Raw genomic sequence first — 21840 nt, forward strand, 5'->3', positions numbered from 1 at the left:
ATGAGGGTAGTATAATTTAGCAGTAACCAGTTATGGTCATAAGGAAGTCAGGGAATAGTGGCTGGTTAGCTTTTGGCTATAGCTATACTTTTATGAAGATCGGGCTTTGATTATTATGTATACTTTATGGCTCTACATTATATAGTTGGTTTCAATTTGGATCATCATTACATTGTTTTGGTTAAGCATGATGGTTAATGTTAATTATATGTGTCACCTTGGCTGGGTCACAATGCTAAAATAATGGGTCAAACATTATTCTGGATATTTCTGTGAAGTTGTTTTTGGATGAGGTTAACATTAAATTGGGGACTTTGAGTAAGGCAGATCACTCTGCCTAATGTGGGTGGGCCTCATCCAATCACTCAGAGGCCTGAATAGAAAAAAAGACTGATCTCCCTTGAGCAGGACAGAATTCTGGCAGCACACAGCCCTTTGCACTTAAACTGCAGCATCAGCTATCCTGGGTCTCTAGCCTCTGGCCAGCCCACCCTACAGATTTCACACTTGCCAGCCTCCATAATTGTATGAACCCATTCCTTGAAATAAATCTCTTTATACACATACATACATGTCTTATTAGTTCTGTTTTTCTACAGAACCCTGACTATTCTATTAAATTATATGAACTAGGTTGTTATAGCAATGATTGCCCTATCTGGCATAGCCTAAGACCACTTGGGCATCAGGAGAAACACATGAATTTACATCAGTTAGTTTGGAACACAGCTACTCCCAACCTTGTGTTTTAACACTGTCTGAGGGGAATGGCGGGAGTTGCTAAACAGGAGTCATCAATGGCATGAAGTATAGGACTGGCTGTGTCCACATGAACTTTTTTATTTTCATAGCACATGGGCAGGAGTAACAAACCCCATGGAAGTTCAGATTGTAGCAATAGCTGCCACTGGACTCAGGCAGACATGTGACTAGGCTGGGCCTAGTGGACAGGGATGTATTCAATGCACCCCTCCTACTCCCTACCCTTCCCAGGTTGAGGGTATGCTCTCATCAGATGCTGGGGCTAAAATCTTTCTACCACCATGACACTGACAGGTCCCATTCTAGCACCTGTAATTGTACCTTTCCTCACAACACAGCCAGATGTTTTTGCTATATGGGTCAAGTGTGGAAGTAGGGCATTTTCACAAAATTTACATAAAGTCGTAATAGTGGCTGTGTGCGCCACTTCAGGAAGATTCAATGAGTCATGCACTCAACCAATTGGTCACCATTGTAATCACCTAAGGCCTTCTGAATCCAACAATAAAATCCAGGTGGTTGACCCAGAATTAAGCTTGAATCTCTTAGGTTCGTTCTAGCTGGGCTGCCACTCAGAAGGTACATACACGCTGACCTGGGCTGGTATTGCTCTTAGGGTAAAGCAAGAAATGTTATATTCAGGAATGGTTAGAGTAGAATCCCTACTCTAGAAAACAAATTTTCAAAATTTGTTTAGGTAACTCCCCACCCCTTTTTGTTCTGATCATTACTCAGAAAGTGATCCAAGAGGAGATGAACCCGTTACGGGGATGGCTACATTCAGTGTCAGTGCAAAGTACCACAGACTGAATGGCTTAGATAGGCTTTTACCCCCACAGTCCCGGAGTCTGGAAATGAAACTGCCCTTTATTAATGAAAACAAAGGTTGGAACTGTGGTAGGGACCTGAACTTTGCAAAGGCATAGGCATAGTTAAGATATATGTATACACAAGCAGTTATTGTTCCCTAGGTTGGCTTCATTCAATTGTTTACTCCTCAGGAGTCACATAGCTGATGATTATAATGATTCTTAGCTTTTTTCATTGCTTCCACACTGCCCTTGTGAAACCTAAGACAAGTTTTGAGATATCTTCCAGTCCCTGCATTCCAGTGGAATGGCTGACCCACCCAGACCAATGGCTTATACCAAGGAACTGACTCAAGTGGTCTTGAAGCCCCCTCCTAGGAACTGACTCAGCACAGAAGACAGTTTCTATATCCCTATGGCTCTGCTCCAAAGCCAGGCAATCTATATTTAAAAACTCTGTCTCCCAAATTCTTACAAAGAAAGATTTGAGAATTTCCTCTCATCTCCTCAAATGGCACTTGCAATATTAAACTCTTTCTCTACCTAGAACCTCTACTGTTTCAGTGTACTGGCTGCTTCTTGAACACTGGACATGGTCCTGGTTGGACTGTGATAGGAAGTTAACGGTCAAGGTATGAGCAAATTCGGTTTCTGGTGAAGGCTCTTTTACTGGCTTATAGATGGCCACCTTCTCACAGCATCCTCACATGACCCTTCCTCTGTGGTCATGCTGAGAGAGAGAGCTGTTTGCTGTGGCTTCCTCTTGTGGTAAGAACACCAGTCCTATCAGATCACAGCCCCACCCTTATGACCTCATTTAACCTTGATCACCTCTAAAGGCCTATCCTCTGACACAGTCATATCAGGGGTCAAGGCTTCAGCGTATGAATTCTGGGAGGACACAGTTTAGTCCACAACAGTGACCAAACTGTTTTTCTAAGGTGTGTAGATCCGGAGGAGGTGATGGGGCAAAACTGAAAATTTCTATAAGTCTTTTTTTGAGGAGTTATTCTAATGTTTGATATGGCAGAGGAAGGTGGGAGAACACCATCAAATACCGAACTCTGAGCACCTTGTTGGGTGCCCTCACAACAAAAGGTGCATTATAGACTAAAGATGGTCTAGAAAGCTGAAAATGAGATACGTTTTCCTTCAAGAGCCCTGAGGGTATGCCTGGAGTCAGTCACACAGCTACTGCACTCCCAGTTCCCAGGATAGTGCCTGGCACATCACAGTGCTTCATAAATTAAAAAACATTGGTTTTTGTTTTGTTTTGTTTTGTTTTTTTGCCTATCCTTACATGTATTTCCTCTAATTCCTTTCAATTCTTTTTTTCCAGTTTACTTTGCTGGGTTTTTGTCCTTCATGTTCTTACAATGTTTTCAGCGGGCTATTTCTCCCTTGGACTAATTTCTATTTTGTCTATATTTTCTTTTCTTTTTCCACCTTTTGCCCCTAAGCTCATGTTCTACCTGCTGACGTCTTACCAACCTTTCTCTGAGCTCACTTTGTAGTCATTGAGTTTTAAAATGCCTGGTGATTGCTTGGTCAGCTTTTGTCTGCTCTATAGCACCATATTCCTGTTGAGAATTCCACCTCTGCCATTTATTTTCCCCATCCCTTTGCTATGTTTGTAGAAGTCCTTTAAGGCTTCCTTTTTGATGACTCATTTTGAATGAGTATAGTTTTTCCTGGACCTGCTCTTTGTTGAAGTGTCATGTGGGAGAAGTCAGGGAGAAGTCAGGGCCATGTTCTCAGTGAGCTGGAATTTTCCTTAGGACGCAGAGTTTTAAATGTGAGCTTCATCATCTTTATTTCTTAGCTTAAGCATATCTGGGTGTGTTTGGAAACCCAGAGATACTGGCTTATTTGATGGGGGGGTTGCATAATTTGGTTTTCACTTATTTATTTGTTGTCTAAATGATGAGGAAGGAAGTTTATATCCTGGCAGGCAAAGACTGTGCGCACATCTGCTCCATAGGACCTGTCTAAGCAGTCTGCAAAGAGGAGCTATTGGCAATGGCAGACAGAGCTCTGCCTTGGGGCCAGATGCCCAGGTGAGATGCCACAGCATGGCAGACAGAATAGGACCTTTTCCATACTCCTGCCAAGAGTTGGGACCATCTCAACTGAAATCTTAGATTCCAGGGACAGAAACCAGTCCTGACTGCTATGCACAAACCTCAAGCTTGTTCTTTCTCCTTCTACTTTCCACCTGTTCCTGATGCAATCAGCAATCACCCAGCCATCCCTTGCCACTCCCTGTTACCCCCACTGAGCTAGAACTTTGTGAGACCCAGTCAAGAGTCTAAATGGTTGGACATCTTAAGCAGAGAATAATCTAGTGTATATAATATGGTTGAAGGGAGAACTGAACACCTAGACTGTATAGATGGGGTCACTTTGAGGACTTCTACATCTCTCTGGGACTCAGTTTCAGGATAGCTTGGCTGTAATCATCAGACTCAACTTCCCTGGAGAGAGAGGGTCTTGTGTTTATTAATAATATGAGGAAATAACTAAAATATATGAGCTGCCAAGGGATACTGCTATTTATTTTGATCTTGCTTTTGTAGAGGAAATGCTGATGCAGTATCATGCTTGTGCCTGTTCTCTCTAGAGAATTCCTGAACAGTTGCATTGACTCCAAGTTAAGATCAAAGGAACCAAATGACAGCAACAGTCAAGCATCATAATCAGAAACTCTATGTTCTTTGTCCACAGGTAAAAAATGATCACCCTCTTCACCATGGGTTTCTATTTAAAATAGGGTATATCTCTAGAGATAACTATTTCTTTTTATAATATTTTTATAATCTAGGTTATTTTGGCTCTTGACTTTTCATTTAGCTACTGAAAAGATTTGATATCAACCCGATAATCTTGTCCCAACCCTCCACCCCCACTGAGTTCTGGGAGATCACTTGAAATGCTTTCTCAAAACTTGCCTAAAGCTAACCTAACAGTCTCAAGAATTTGGAGGGGAGTCAATTAATTTGGTAAAAGGATTAGTAATTGGACCTAACTGAGAAAAGAGAATTCTTGGAGAGGAAAAAAAAGATGTTTAGTTATACTGAAAAATTAGAACCTGCAGCAATTACCCTTGAGATTTTGTTCGGGAAATGGTCACCTACGATACTGACTACCTATTATGTGTCAAAGGATGTGTGTAATGTTAAAGATTCCAAAAGAGGTGAGATAGGGGCCCAGCCATTAGGCACTCTCTCTGAGCAATAGAGAAAGTATTTGAATGTTTAGGGGAAATCATCAAGAACAGGGTCAACCATCTGTTATATATGGACTGCCTCTTCACACCTGTGAAAAAAAATGGAAGGAAAAACAAAGATGAAATTTAAAAACATCACTGATCCTGCCACCAGAAATAATCACTGTTAACAATCTTATCATTTTTGTAGGTATGTTTGGATATAAAAACAAGCCTTAATATTGATTAAATGTGTTCCATGTGCCAGGGACCATGCTAGACTCTCATTTAACCTGTACATTAGCCCTATAAAGTGGGTACCATCACTCCCACCATTTTACAGATGAGGAAGTTAATCATTTTACAGTTGAGAGGTTAATCTTCCCAAAGTCTCCATGGCTAGTGAGTGGAAGAGGTTGGACTCACCCAGTCTTATTCCCAAGCTTTTGACTGGCTCAGGGATGAGAAGAACCAGCAGCAAAGCATTTGTCTTTAGAGGGGGAAAGGCAATTCCAAACACAGCCCACTGGCTAATGACTAAGATTTGGTTTTCAGGACACTCATGCCTGATACCTGCGGAGAGACAAGTCCTGAACAAGGGGTACCCTTAAAATAAAACCAAGCAAAACAAAGCTTTGGTCTCTTGTAGGAACTCTGTAATAGTAATGCCAAGAGGGAAAGGCATTCTTTGTCACCCTGGGAAGGTGCTGTGCGGTCTTGAAGGCAGTGCCTGCTGCGTTCGTGCTGCCACCTGGTGGAAGTCATGTGGAAGACACTGTGTCCTGCAAGACCAGCCCTGTGAGACAGTCCTTGGAATAGAGAAAAAATGTCTGGAGAGAAATTTGTGAGAAAGAAGTTGGTAGACTTGTAGCAGCAGATGGAAACAAGCATTGTAATTGCTACTGTTACCCTCAAATTCTCCCCAAATCCTGTTAAGGCTTGTAGAAACTTAGGTTATGTATTTTCCTGTACTCAAAAACTGTTTTCTTCTATGCTTTGTTATAATGAAATTACTTCTGATGTTCACATACCTTAAATACTTAGTATATAATAAATAAATAAATAGGCCCGAGTGGAGCGGCCTCGGCGCGGGAGCCGGGAGGGTGCTGCCCGGGAGAAGTCTCCCTGCGGGTCTCGGCCTCTGTGTGCTAGCGCCCGCCTGCTCACGCTCGCGGTCCCGGGCACTGCGGGACATGGAGTATACTCCAAGGCCATCAAGCTGAAGAAATGAAAGTCTCGGTTTGTCAGATCCAGTATACTTAAAGAAAAGTTCAAATGTATAGCTGCCGTCCTTTCCTTAGCTATCAGAGGAAGGAGTCATTCCAAAATCAGACATACAGAAGCACAGGTTCATAGACTCAGCCTCTGAAAGGAATAATGCTGTCAGCATGTCTGCACACTCCATGCTCTGTGAACGAATTGCCATAGCCAAGGAACTGATCAAGAGAGCAGAATCACTTTCTAGATCAAGAAAAAGTGGCATTGAAGGTGGTGCAAAGCTGTGCTGCAAACTGAAGGCAGAATTAAAGTTCTTATAGAAAGTAGAAGCTGGGAAAGTACCTATTAAAGAATCCCATTTGCAGAGCACTAATTTAACACAACTGTGAGCCATTGTGGAATCAGCAGAAAACCTGGAAGAAGTTGTTAGTGTTCTTCATGTCTTTGCTTACGCAGATACCTTGGGAGAGAAGCAGACCCTTGTGTTGGATGTGATTGCAAATGGTGGTCATACTTGGGTGAAAGCCATTGGCAGAAAAGCTGAAGCTCTGCATAACATCTGGCTGGGCAGGGGTCAGTATGGTGACAAAAGCATCATTGAGCAGGCTGAAGACTTCCTCCAGGCAAGTCACCAGCAGCCAGTGCAGTATAGCAACCCTCACGTCATCTTTGCATTTTACAACAGTGTCTCCAGCCCCATGGCAGAGAAGCTGAGAGAAATGGGCATATCTATGAGAGGAGACATAGTAGCAGTCAACTCTCTGTTAGATCACCCCGAAGAGCTCCAGCTCAGTGAAAGTGAATCAGATGAAGGGGGCCCTCAACTTCTGCAAGTGACCAGAGTAGACCAAGAAAATACACTGGTGAGTGTCGCGTTTCCAACAGAGATTAAGGTTGATGTGTGCAGAAGAGTAAATCTGGACATTACTACTTTAATCATATATGTGTCTGCCCTTAGCTATGGAGGTTGCCACTTTATTTTCAAAGAAAAAGTACTCACAGAACAAGCAGAGCAAGAGAGGAAGGAGCAGGTTCTACCTCAGCTGGAGGCGTTTATGAAGGACAAGGAGTTGTTTGCTTGTGAATCTGCTGTCAAAGATTTTCAGTCCATTCTAGATACCTTAGGAGGACCTGGGGAGAGAGAGAGGGCAGCTATGCTAATTAAGCAAATTAATGTGGTTCCAGACCAGCCTTCTGAGCGTGCCTTGAGACTAGTGGCCAGTCACACAATGACTGCCAATAGTGGTTTTGTCAGAGCTGCAAACAATCAGGGTGTTAAATTTCGTGTGTTTATCCATCAGCCCAGAGCACTTACTGAGGGCAAAGAGGCCCTAGCCACCCCCTTACCAAAAGACAACACTACTGGCAGCGAGCACTAATGACCCTTTAAATTTTGTTATGGGAATAAGTTATTTATACCAAAGGCTGGGGCTTCCTGTCTAAACTGGTGAAAAAGAAGGTCTATAGTAAAATCAATACTTAAACCAGTAGAGTTTGTTTTGTGTCTCACCTATATTTACCAAAAGTAGAAAAAGCACAGGAGACAACCTTATTTATCAAACTGTCTATGTTAGAGCAATTAAGAACAGAAAAACGTCTATATAAGGGTTTTAGCTCTATTGTAATACTCTTGTTTGATTCTGTAGGGCTTCAGTGCCCCTACTGGTAATCAGATTTCATGGAATACAGCCATACTGCATTTGCATTAAATATTTGGAGAAAACTATGACAATAAATAAATAATATAGTTGGTTGTTTTCAGGAGTTAGTTGACTTGAATCTAAAGTCAAGAACAAGGCACAGAGTAAATGATCAAAAAGCACTCTCTGTTTGTACATCTCACCCTTTGCCAGGGATGAGAGGACTTCATCTTAACCAAAAAAAAAAAAAAAAGTCCTCTTGCTCATGAACATTAACTCCTTGACTCAATTCTTCTTATTATTGCATTTTCTAACATAATATAGAGGATTGTGTTTGACATCTGCATTAATAAGATAAAGAAGCTTAAAATAAAATAAGGTGTGTCAGACAGATGAAAATGCTAACCATAAAGTTTTTGCCGTCTGGATCCTCTGTCAAAGAGACATGACAAATTCTATCCAGACTGTGTGTGGGATTAGATATATGCCATAGAATACAAGTACTTAATCTAGAGTTCTGGTATCAACTTCAAAGAGTATTTACACTTTGAAATATTCAGCAAGTGTCTGGAATTGTGTGCATTTTTCTGGGGAGAAGGTCCAAAGTTTTCATCAGCTTCTGAAAATGATCTATACCCAAAGTGAAACTACAAACCATTGCCTGGGGCACCTTAGAAGGTCCTTCAAATCATGGATTCTCTAACATTGGTCAATATCATATACACTGCTATTATTAATTATTGTTAAAATATTTACATTACAAACTGATATGAAATAGCTCATTTCTAAATCAGCATTCCAATTTACACCGCCTTGACAGATGAATCACACTAGTGATGAAGTGTTTAACCTGAACACTGGTCAGGCAAACCAAGTAAGTGAACTATTGCAGTTGAGGGGCAGAAGCCAGGCCATCCTTTTCTACTTTAGACCTACAGGCCACACCAGAGATCTGCAGAGGCAATAGCAGAGGGTGCTGGACATAAGAAGGGGGTCCCATGTTCTGTGCTTGAATCTGCCCACAATAGCTTCATGGCTTTGGGGAATCAATCCCTCTGGCTCTGTCCTTACCGGAAAGGAAAATATTTGACGAAAATAATTTTTTTAAATTTTTTACCTTTTAATTTTATTTTAAGAAGAAAAAATACTTTGTGCTGTAATTTCTTTTTATGTCTTTCTTTTATTTACAAAGATGAAAATAATTTTTAAGCTCCTTTGCATCATTAAAACTCAATGATTTAGGAAAACAACTTATCAACTTTCACAGCTTTAAACCCTGTTTTAAATTCCTGAAGATCCCCTTGGGCCAATCATGGATTTGATTTAAATTTGAAGTTCTAGGGGTTCCAAGGAGCACAGTTTGAAAAACACCACCTCAGGATATTCATGTAAGTCATTGGATTAATTGACACATGAAAAAGTAATTAACATTCTTATAAGAAGGTCTTGCAAAAAAGTTGTGTTTGAATTTGGATGTCCTGATAAGAGTTCTTACTGATTTAAACTAAATCTAAATTAGGAGACCCAGTGTATTTCCTTTCTAATTGATAATCAATCAGCAGTAGCTCTTCATTTAGCATTTTGCATTTTTTTGTTCTTTAAATAAAATCACTTTTATTCTTTTTTTTCCTGTATACATTTACATGTGTTTATTTGGTTTCCACTTTTTGCCTTCACAAATTAAAAAGGCTTAAAATTTTAATGACAATAACAATGTTTAAGATAAGGACTAGAAACAAAAATCGTAAAGAATGAACAAAAATAGATACAATCAGAAAAGAAATCAGACGATTGCTGCAATGAAATTACATTTTTCATTTTTTTCTCAGCCTGCTACATATCTAATGAAAAAAAAAAACACTTAAAAATTTTTAGGTTTTGGGACCTGGGTACTGTGGCTCATTCCTGTGGTCCAAGCCACTTGCAAGGTTGAGGCAGGAAGATCACTTGAGCACAGGAGTTTGAAGCTACAGTGATGTATGATGACATCACTGCACTCTAGCTTGGGCGACAGAGTGAAACCTGTTTCAAAAAACAAAAAGGACAGACAGGTGGGTGGATTGCTTGAGCTCATGAGTTCGAAACCAGCCAGAGTAAGAGTGAGACCCAGAGACCCTATCTCTACTAAAAATAGAAAAACTAGCTGGACACCTGTAGTTCTGGCTACTTAGGAGGCTGTAGCAAGAGGATCTTTTAAGCACAAGAGATTGTGGTTGCCATGAGCTGTGATGACAACAGGGCACTCTACCCAAGAAGACAGAGTGTGACTCTGTCTCAGGAAAAAAAAAAAGGATTGTTGGGATTATATGAAGTTCTAGGAAAAAAGCAAAACTTAATCCTTGGTGGGAAAATCAGAAGAGTGGGTGCCTTTGGGAGAAAGGGGAGGACAAAGGTCAATTGAAAAGAAACTTGTTTTTTAGTGGTGATTTGGAATTACACACTTTTTTGAAACTTAATGGAGGTATACATAAGGTTTTTTTTTCTTTTTATTATTGTCAAGTTTTCTATTTCCTTGTTGATATTCTGCCAAGTTGTTTTATCCATTACTTAAACTGGGATATTAAAGTCTCCAAATACTACTATTGAATTGTCTATATTCAATTCTGTCAGGTTACTTCAAGTCTTTTGGGGCTCTGTAGTTAAATGCATGTATAAGTGCTAAATCTTCTTGATGGATTAACCCTTTTATTACTTGAAAATGACCCTCTTTATCACCAGTGACACTTTTTGCTTTAAGATGTGTTTTGTACATTGATAGCATAGCCATTCTAGCTTTATTATGGTTACTCTTTGCATGATATATCTTTTTTCATTCTTTTACTTTTAAACCTGTTTGTATCTTTGAATCTAAAGTAAGTCTATTGTAGACAGCATATACATAGGGCTTGCTTCTGTTATGCAGTCTTGCAAACTCTGATTTTTGATTGATTTAGTTAACTCATTTACATTTAATGCTATTATTGATATAGTTGAATTTATGCCTGCCATCTTTTTGCATTCTATATATCTTATATCTTTTATGTTCCTCTATTCTCTCTTTAAATGGTTTCCCTTGTATTAAGTGGATGTTTTATAGTGTAACTTTTTTTCTTGCAGTTTTTGGCTGGGACTGGGTTTTAACCCGCCACCTCTGGCATATGGGGGTGGTGCCCTACTCCTTTGAGCCATAGGCGCTTCTAGTGTAACATTTTAACTCCTTTAATAATTTTTTTCACTATATTTTTGAGTAATTTTCTTAATAGTTGTCCTAGGGCTTATATACATCATAACTTATCTTACTATAGATTTATGCTAACCTAATTCCATTAAGACAGAAAAATGTCATAGCATTTCTCTATAGTATCTTCTATATAGTTCTAGTCCCTCTTCCTCCTTTTTGTGCAATTATCGTTGTACACATTACATTTATATATGTTATAAACCCTATAATATATTGTTATAATTATTATTTTAAATAACAACAGTTTGTGTATTTTAAAGAACCTGAAAGAATCAAGGATGACCAAGTGTATATTTATAGTTTGTATACTACCCGGTTTCCCCGAAAATAAGACATCCTCTGAAAATAAGACCTACTTACAGAAAAGATAAGACATCCCCTGAAAATGAGACCTAGCGCATCTTTGGGAGCACACCTTAAAATAAGACACTGTCTTATTTTTGGGGAAACAGGGTAACATTCTCATTTACCATTTCTGGCTTTCTTCATTTGTCCTATAGATTCAAGTTCCTATCTGGTATTTTTTTTTTTACTTCAATATAGCTTCATTTCCACTCAATTCCTTTACACTCATATTTTCAAATATGCATCTATATAGTATAAGCTCAACAATGCAATTATATACATATATATACACATATATATATAGTTCCATACTTTTTAATTAGTTATAAGAAGAAAGGACAAGAAATATGCATTTACACATAGGGGTCTAACAGCTGGAATTATATGGTAATTCCATGTTTAACATTTTGAGGGGCGGAGGCAAGATGGCTGACTGAAGCCAGCTTTCCACAGAGGCTCCAGTCCAGAAAGAGAGTTAAAGGATACAAATTTAGCAAGTAACCTGGTGGATTAGAGCTGTGCCAAGAGAAAAGGTTGAAGAACACACATCAACCCTGCTGAGGAGAGCTGTGACCCCAAGGATACAAACAAAAGGTACAAAATCTATCGCCAAGTGGATGGGACTCCCCTCCCCCATAAGAACGGCTTGGAGTACTCCATACAAACAAGCAAGGAGAGTTCAAAAGTCCTCCCATTATATCCCACAGGAGAGACCCTCTAAAAACTGGACCTACTTTCCCTATGAAGGTGCCATGGAGCTCTCCTGCCAGGCATAAAACTGTATATATTCTCTACCTGCAATTCTGAGCTCCCAGCACTGCCCTCCACTCTCACTCTGAGGTCTGGAAGCCTTTTCCCCCAAGAATCCAGATTCTTGGGTATTTTCTCAAGATGTGTGGACAGGGCATGAGGATACTGACTCAGGCCCCATGAGTAAAGTGTTTGCCTGTGGTGATACCAGCCTGGGCGGAGCGCGGGGACTAGGGCATGCTTCTAGTCAGTGCTGATTCTGTGGCACGGGAGTAAGGAGAGGACAGTCAGCTGAGAGGGAACCATACCGGAGTGGCGGTGCCCCAAGGCACAGAGCAGTGGCCACTTCAGCAACTATAGGGCTCACCCCTGGGTACTCCGGAGTCACATCCCCTGTCTCTCTGGGCAACCAGAGAAGGCCAGGTATCTTCTCCAATGGCAGCCACTTGCAGAACAGATCTGGGACAGAAACACAGGCCCCGTGAGTAATACTGGCTGGGAAGACCGCGAAGACTAAAATACACATGCATAGAGCCAGCAGATTCCCAGGGCGGGGCTGACCCAGAGGACTGCTTTACTGAGTCTAAGACCACCCAGCCCTCAGGGCATCATTAGCCAAGACAAAGGAGGCCAGGTAGAGGCTAGAACTGACAGCTAACTATGCTGCTGGAATACAAACAGCAGCCGAGACCGGGCAGGGGCACAGACAGAACCTGAAGGGCAGGTTGTGAGAACTCTAACAGTGTCTCCTCTGCAGGGGAATATAGCCGAGACAGAAATAAATTCTGCGAAGGTGTTCTGTTCTATCAGTAACATCAATCAGGGGTGGGGTCAGAACTGAGTGAACAGCCCCAGCCTACATTAAGCAGCCGAAGTTGTCAGGCATCACCTCCCACTGCCAGATAGTGGCAGAGAGCAGCGGCCTGGCTGAGGAGACATAGATCTCCCTGTGATTCAGGCAGGTGCAAACTGCTGGAGCATCTGCTCATTGGAGGCAACTGGGTCACAGTCCTGAGGGGTTATCAGTGACAGGGTGTGACAGAGGTGCAAGGTGGGGAAGGAGGCATCAACCTTTCCAGACTAATCTATTTGCGGGGTGGGTCCTCCCGACCTCATGGAGCACGAGAGCAAGTCATATTTGAGTTGTCAGCATACCCCTGCAATCTAGTTGCAGAGACATTTTAAACTGTCCCACCTGAGACAGGTGTTGACTGAGACAATTGATTTCTACCTCTAGAACTGGGACAATCGCCCGAGGACTGTCCAAGTTGTACCGTGGGTGTGTGGTTGTGGGAAGGTTTGATTTTCCATTTCCAATTGTTGCCTGTGGGGGGTGGGGTGACTTAAATGCTAATATTTCTCCACAACTGAGACTTCAACCCAGAGTAACTGATTTACAAGGGTAGGACAGTGACCAGATGAAAACAAGAAAGAACCACTTAGTCCAACCACACCAAGCAGGTCCCCAGTTTCTCAGGTCGTAGCATTGTATGGGTCCTTGGCAAAGCTCCAGCGGAAAAGGTACAGACATCAGTCCCAGCTTTTGGGCAAAGGGCCGGTTAATCACTACTCCTGCAGCCCCAAACCCAACTTCTCTTTATCCGCTCATCTAGTAAAATGGTATAAAATAATCATGGGGTGGAATCAGTGGGAAAACTCAGTAACATGAATAACCAGAGTTGATCAACTCCCCGCCAAGGAAAGATATGGAAGACACAACTGAAGATCCCATTCATAAACACATCATAGAGATGTCAGAAATCAAATTCAGAATTTGGATTGCAAACAAGATTAATAGAATGGAGGAAAACTTGGAATTAGAAATTTCAGGAGCAATTCAAAAGTTGTCTCAAGAATTCAAAGACAAAATCACCAAAGATGTTGACACATTGAGGCAAGAATTTGCAGCCCTCAAAGATCTGAAAAATACAGTAGAATCCCTCAGTAACAGAGTGGAGCAAGCAAAAGAAAGGATTTCAGACATTGAAAACAAAGCTTTTGTTTTTTTTATGTTTGTTGTTTGTAGAGACAGAGTCTCACTGTACCACCCTCGGTACAGTGCTGTGGCGTCACACGGCTCACAGCAACCTCTAACTCTTGGGCTCACGCGATTCTCTTGCCTCAGCCTCCCGAGCAGCTGGGACTACAGGCACCCGCCACAATGCCCGGCTAATTTTTTTGTTGTTGCAGTTTGGCCGGGCTGGGTTTGAACCCGCCACCCTCGGCATAAGGGGCCGGTGCCCTGCTCACTGAGCCAAAAACAAAGCTTTTGAATGCTCCCAAACTCTCAAAGAGGAACAGAAATGGAGAGCAAAAATGGATCATTCTCTCAGAGAGCTCTGGGATAATTCGAAGAAGGCTAATATCCACCTCATTGGAATCCCTGAAAGCAATGAAGTAGCTCCGCAAGGCACAGAGGCCTTTCTCCATGAAATTATAAAAGAGAATTTTCCAGACATGCCAAGAGATTCTGAAATTCAGATAGCAGACAGTTTCAGAACCCCAGCACAACTCAACCCGAATAAGACATCCCCCAGGCACATCATCATTAACTTCACTGAAGGTAATATGAAGGAGAAAATTCTGAAAGCAGACAGACGTAAGAAAACCATTACCTACAAAGGGAAGAATATTAGAATGCCTGCAGATCTCTCTGCTGAAAATTTTCAAGTCAGAAGAGGGTAGTCATTGACTTTTAATCTCCTAAAACAAAATAACTTTCAACCCCGGATCCTGTATCCACTAAACTGAGTTTCATTTATGATGGAGAAATTAAATACTTTAATGACATTCACATGTTGAAGAAATTTGCCATAACTAAAGCAGCTCTTCAGGATATTCTCAGACCTATCCACCATAATGAGCAGCCCAATTCTCTACCACAAAAGTAAACTCACTCAGAAACTTTTGATCAAACTAGAACTTCCACAGTGACAAAAGGATTAAAAATGTCCACTGGACTTTCAAAAAACTCGATACCCAAAATTTTACCACACTTACCAATATTCTCCATTAATGTGACTGGCTTAAACTGTCCTCTAAAGAGGCACAGTTTGGATGACTGGATACAAAAACTCAGGTCAGATATTTGCTGCATACAAGAATCGCATCTTACCTTAAAAGATAAATATAGACTCAGGGTGAAAGGATGGTCGTCCATATCTCAGGCAAATGGTAATCAGAAAAAGCAGGTGTTGCAATTCTATTTGCAGATACAATAGGCTTTAAACCAACAAAAGTAAGGAAGGATAAGAATGGTCACTTCATATTTGTTAAGGGTAATACTCAATTGGATGAGATTTCAATTATTAATATTTATACACTCAACCAGAATGTGCCTCAATTTATAAGAGAAACTCTAACAGACATGAGCAACTTGATTTCCAGCTCCATAATAGTCGGAGATTTTAACACTCCTTTGGCGGTGTTAGATAGATCCTCCAAGTAGAAGCTGAGCAAGGAAATTTTAGATTTAAACCTAACCATCCATCATTTGGATTTAGCAGACATCTACAGAACATTTCATCCCAACAAAACTGAATACACATACTTCTCATCAGCCCACGGAACATACACCAAAATCGATCACATCTTAGTCACAAGTCTAACCTCAGTAAATTTAAAGGAATAGAAATTATTCCTTGCATCTTCTCAGACCACCATGAAATAAAAGTTGAACTCAGTAACAACAGGAATCTGCATACTCATACAAAAACATGGAAGTTAAATAACCTTATGCTGAATGATAGCTGGGTCAGAGATGAGATTAAGAAGGAAATTGCCAAATTTTTGGAATAAAATGACAATGAAGACATGAATTATCAGAATCTCTGGGATACCACAAAGGCAGTCCTAAGAGGGAAATTTATAGCACTGCAAGCCTTCCTCAAGAGAATGGAAAGAGAGGAAGATAACAACTTAATGGGACATCTCAAGCAACTGGAAAAGGAAGAACATGCCAACCCTAAACCCAGTAGAAGAAAAGAAATAACCAAAATTAGAGCAGAATTAAATGAAACTGAAAACAAAAGGATTATACAATAGATCAATAAATCAAAAAGTTGGTTTTTTGAAAAGGTCAATAAAATAGATAAACCTTTGGATAACCTAACCAGGAAAAAAAGAGTAAAATCTCTAATTTCATCAATCAGAAATAACAAAGATGAATAACAAAAGACTCCTCAGAAAGTAAAAAAATCCTTAATGAATATTATAAGAAACTTTATTCTCAGAAATATGAAAATCTGAAGGAAATTAACCAATACTTGGAAGCACGTCACCTTCCAACACTTAGCCAGTATCAAGTGGAAACGTTGAACAGGCCTATATCAAGTTCTGAAATAGCATCAACTATACAAAATCTCCCTAAAAAGAAAAGCCCCGGGACCTGATGGTTTCACATCAGAATTCTACAAAACCTTTAAAGAAGAACTAGTACCTACATTACTCAACTTTTTCCAAAATATAGAAAAAGATGGAATATTACCCAATACATTCAATGAAGTAAACGTCACACTGATCCCCAAACCAGGAAAAGACCAAACAAGATAAGAAAATTATAGATCAATATCAGTAATTATTATTGATGCAAAAATATTCAACAAGATCCTAACAAACGGAATCTAGCAACACATCACACAAATTATACATCATGACCAAGTTGGTTTTATCCCAGGGTCTCAAGGCTGGTTCAATATACATAAATCTATAAATGTAATTCAGCACATAAACAAATTAAAAAACAAAGACCATATGATTCTCTCAATTGATGCAGAAAAAGCTTTTGATAATATCCAGCATCCCTTCATGATCAGAACATTCAAGAAAATTGGCATAGAAGGGACATTTCTTAAACTGATAGAGGCCATCTTCAGCAAACCCACAGCCAATATCATATTGAATGGAGTTAAATTGGAATCATTTCCACTCAGATCAGGAAACAGGCAAGGTTGCCCACTGTCTCCACTGCTCTTTAACACTGTAATGGAAGTTTTAGCCATCACAATTGGGGAAGAAAGGCAATCAAGGGTATCCATATAGGGTCAGAAGAGATCAAACTTTCGCTCTTCGATGACATGATTGTATATCTGGAAAACACCAGAGATTCTACTACGAAACTCTTAGAAGAGATCATGGAATATAGGAGCATCTCAGATTACAAAATCAACATTTATAAATTGGTAGCCTTTATATATACCAACAATAGTCAAGCTGAAGAAACAATCAAAGACTCTATACCATTCACAGTAGTGCCAAAGAAGATGAAATATTTGGGAGTTTTTCTAACAAAGGACGTGAAAGTTCTCTATAAAGAGAACTATGAAACTCTAAGAAAAGAAATAGCTGAAAATGTTAACAAATGGAAAAACATACCATGCTCAGGGCTGAGAAGAATCAACATTGTTAAAATGTCCATACTATGTAACGCAATATACAATTTTAACGCAATCTCTATTAAAGCTACACTGTCATAATTAAAGATGGACAAAATAGTACTCATTTTATATAGAATCAGAAAAAAACCTCGAATAGCCAAGACATTACTCAGAAATAAAAACAAAGCAGGAGGAATCACACTACCAGACCTCAGACTATACTATAAATCGATAGTGATTAAAACAGCATGGCACTGGCACAAAAACAGAGAGGTAGATTTATGGAACAGAATAGAGAACCAAGAGATGTACCCAGCTACTTACCATTATTTGATCTTTGACAAGCCAATTAAAAACATTCAGTGGGGAAAAGATTCCCTATTTAACAAATGGTGCTGGGTGAACTGGCTGGCAACCTGTAGAAGACTGAAACTGGACCCACACCTTTCACCATTAGATAGACTCTCACTGGATTAAAGATTTAAACTTAAGACATGAAACTATAAAAATACTGGAAGAGAGTGCAGGGGAAACTCTTGAAGAAATTGACCTGGGCGAATATTTTATGAGGAGGACCCCCCCAGGCAATTGAAGGAGCATCAAAAATACACTACTGGGACCTGAGCAAACTAAAAATCTTCTGCATAGCTAAGAACACAGTAAGTAAAGCAAGCAAACAGCCCTCAGAATGGGAGAAGATATTTGCAGGTTATGTCTCCGACAAAGGTTTAATAACCAGAATCCACAGAAAACTCAAACATATTAACAAGAAAAGAACAAGTGATCCCATCGCAAGCTGGGCAAGGGACTTGAAGAGAAACTACTCTGAAGAAGACAGGTGCACGGTCTACAGACATATGAAAAAGTGTTCATCATCCTTAATCATCAGAGAAATGCAAATCAAAACTACTTTGAGGTATCATCTAACTCCAGTAAAATTAGCCCATATCACAAAATCCCGAGACCAGAGATGTTGGCGTGGATGTGGAGAAAAGAGAACACTTCTACACTGCTGGTGGGAATGCAAACTAATCCATTCCTTTTGGAAAGATGTTTGGAGAATACATAGAGATCTAAAAATAGATCTGCCATTCGATCCTTAATTCCTCTACTAGGTATATATCATACTCTGTTTTCTCTTCAAATCACGTAAATCTTTTGCGTTTTCCTAGGTATATACCCAGAAGACCAAAAATCACATTACAACAATGATATTTGTAGCAGAATGTTTATTGCATCCCAATTCATAATTGCTAAGTCGTGGAAGAAGCCCAAGTGCCCATCAATCCACGAATGGATTAATAAATTGTGGTATATGTACACCATGGAATATTATGCAGCCTTAAAGAAAGGTGGAGACTTTACCTCTTTCATGTTTACATGGATGGAGCTGGAACATATTCTTCTTAGCAAAGTATCTCAAGAATGGAAGAAAACGTGTCCAATGTACTCAGCCCTACTATGAAACAAATTTATGGCTTTCATATAAAAGCTATAAGCCAACTATAGCACAAGAATATGGGGAAAGGGCCAAGGGAGTGGAAGGAAGGGAGGAGGTTGGGTGGAGGGAGGGTGATTGGTGGAATTACACCTGCGGTGCATCTCACAAGGGTACATGTGAAACTAAGTAAATGTAGAATATAAATGTCTTAACACAATAGCTAAGAAAATGCCAGGAAGGCTATGTTAACCAGTGTGATGAAAATGTGTCAAATGGTCTATAAAACCAGTGTATGGTGCCTCATGATCGCATTATTGTACACAGCTATGATTTAATAATAAAATAAATAAATACAATTTAAAAAAAAGAAAGCTATAACCCAATTATAACCTAAGAATATGGGGAAGGGGAAGAGGGAGGGGAGGGGGGAGGATGTGCAGAGGAAAGGTGATTGGTGAGATCACACCTATGGTGCATCTTACAAGGGTACATGTGAAACTTACTGGATGTAGAGTGTAAATGTCTCAACATAATAACTGAGAAAATGTCAAGAGGCTATGTTGACCAGTGTGATGAAAATATGTCAAATGGTCTATAAAACCAGTGTATGGTGCTCCAAGATCGCATTAATGCACACCCCTATGATTTAATAATAAATAAATAAAAATTTTTTGAGGAACTTTCAGACTTTTTTTAATTCTCTTTTATTATCTTACAAGAGTTTTGTTTCAGCTTTTTTTATTATTATTAAATCATAGCTGTGTACATTAATGTGATCATGGGGCACCATACACTGGTTTTATAGACCATTTGACATATTTTCATCACACTGGCTAACATAGCCTTCCTGGCATTTTCTTAGTTATTGTGTAAGACATTTATATTCTACATTTACTGAGTTTCACATGTACCCTTATAAGATGCACCGTAGGTGTGATCCCACCAATCACCCCACTTTCATATCCTCCCTCCTCCCTTTCCTCCCTCTACCTCTTCCCAATATTCTTAGGTTATAACTGGGTTATAGCTTTCATATGAAAGCCATAAATTAGTTTCATAGCAGGGCTGAGTCCATTAGATACTTTTTATTCCATTATTGAGATACTTTACTAAGAAGAATATGTTCCAGCTCCATCCATGTAAACATGAAAGAGGTAAAATCTCCATCTTTCTTTAAGGCTGCATAATATTCCATGGTGTACATATACCACAGTTTATTAATCCATTCGTGGATTGATGAGCACTTGGGCTTTTTCCATGACTTAGCAATTATGACATGGGCTGCGATAAACATTCTGGTACAAATATCTTTGTAATAATATGATTTTTGGTCTTCTGGGTATATACCCAGTAGAGGAATTATAGGATCGAATGGCTGGTCTATTTTTAGATCTGTACCTGTTCTCCAAAATCTTTCCAAAAGGAATGTATTAATTTGCATTCCCACCAACAGTATTGAAGTGTTCCCTTTTCTCCACATCCACGCCAACATCTCTGGTCTTGGGATTTTCTGTAATGGGCTAATCTTACTGGCTTGTCAAAGATCAAATAACGGTAAGTAGCTGGGTTCATCTCTTGGTTTTCTATTCTGTTCCATACATCTACCTCTCTGTTTTTGTGCCAGTGCCATACTGTTTTGATCACTATTGATTTATACTATAGTGTGAGGTCCAGTAACGTGATTCCTCCTGCTTTGTTTTTATTTCTGAGTAATGTCTTGGCTATTCGAAGTTTTTTATGGTTCCATACAAAACAAAGTATTATTTTTTCAAGATCCTTAAAGTATGACAGTGGAGCTTTAATAGGGACTGTGTTAAAATTGTATATTGCTTTGGGTAGTATGGACATTTTAACAATGTTGATTCTTCCCAGCCATGAGTATGGTATGTTTTTCCATTTCTTAACATTTTCAGCTATTTCATTCCTTAGAGTTTCATAGTTCTTTTTATAGAGATCTTTCACATCCTTTGTTAGATAAATTCCCAAATATTTCATCTTCTATGCCAATACAGTGAATGGAATAGAGTCCTTAACTATTTTTTAAGCCTGACATTGTTCATAAATATAAAGGCTACCGATTTATGAATGTTGATTTTGTAACCTGAGACACTGCTGTATTCCTTGATCACTTCTAAGAGTTTTGTAGTAGAATCCCTGGTGTTTTCCAGATATACAATCATATCATCTGCGAAGAGTGAAAGTTTGATCTCTTCTGACCCTATATGGATACCCTTGATCGCCTTTTCTTCCCTAATAACAATGGCTAAAACTTCCATTACAATGTTAAAGGGTAGTGGAGACAATGGGCAACCTGGACTGGTTCCTGATCTGAGTGCAAATGATTTCAATTTAACTCCATTTGATATGATATTGGCTGTGGGTTTGCTGTAGATGGCCTCTATCAGTTTAAGAAATGTCCCTTGTATACCAATTTTCTTAAGTGTTGTGATCATGAAAGGATGAGGGATATTATCAAAAGCTTTTTCTGCATCAATTGAGAGAATCATATGATCTTTGTTTTTTAATTTGTTTATGTGCTACATTATTTTTATAGATTTATGTATATTGAACCAGCCTTGAGACCCTCAGATAAAACTCACTTGGTCATGGTGTATAATTTGTTTGATGTGTTGCTGGATTCTGTTTGTTAAGATATTGTCGAATATTTCTGCATCAATATTCATTATTGATATTGGTCTATAATTTTCTTATCTTGTTGGGTCTTTTCCTGGTTTAGGGATCAGGGTGATGTTTGCTGCATAGAATGTGTTGGGTGGTCTTCCTTCTTTTTCTATATTTTGGCACAGGTTGAATAATAGAGGTACTAGTTCCTCTTTATAGATTTGGTAGAATTGTGACGTGAAGCCATCTGGTCCCAGGCTTTTCTTTTTAGGGAGATTTTGTATGGTTGATGCTATTTCAGAACTTGATACAGGCCTGTTCAAAGTTTCCACTTGATTCTAGCTTAGTGTTGGAAAATAACATGCTTCCAAGTATTGCTCAATTTTCTTTACATTCTTATAATTCTGAGAATAAAATTTCTTATAATATTCATTTTGAATTTCTGAGAGGTCT

General features: G+C 39.4%; 1 pseudogene; it reads left to right on the plus strand.

The window, feature by feature from the left end:
- The first annotated feature begins 6149 nt into the window (after positions 1-6149).
- LOC128560321 (UPF0415 protein C7orf25 homolog) lies at positions 6150-7507 on the plus strand (annotated as a pseudogene).
- Positions 7508-21840: the final 14333 nt, after the last annotated feature.

The sequence above is a fragment of the Nycticebus coucang genome, chromosome 11, assembly GCF_027406575.1.
Source record: "Nycticebus coucang isolate mNycCou1 chromosome 11, mNycCou1.pri, whole genome shotgun sequence".
Classification (NCBI taxonomy): Eukaryota; Metazoa; Chordata; class Mammalia; order Primates; family Lorisidae; genus Nycticebus; species Nycticebus coucang.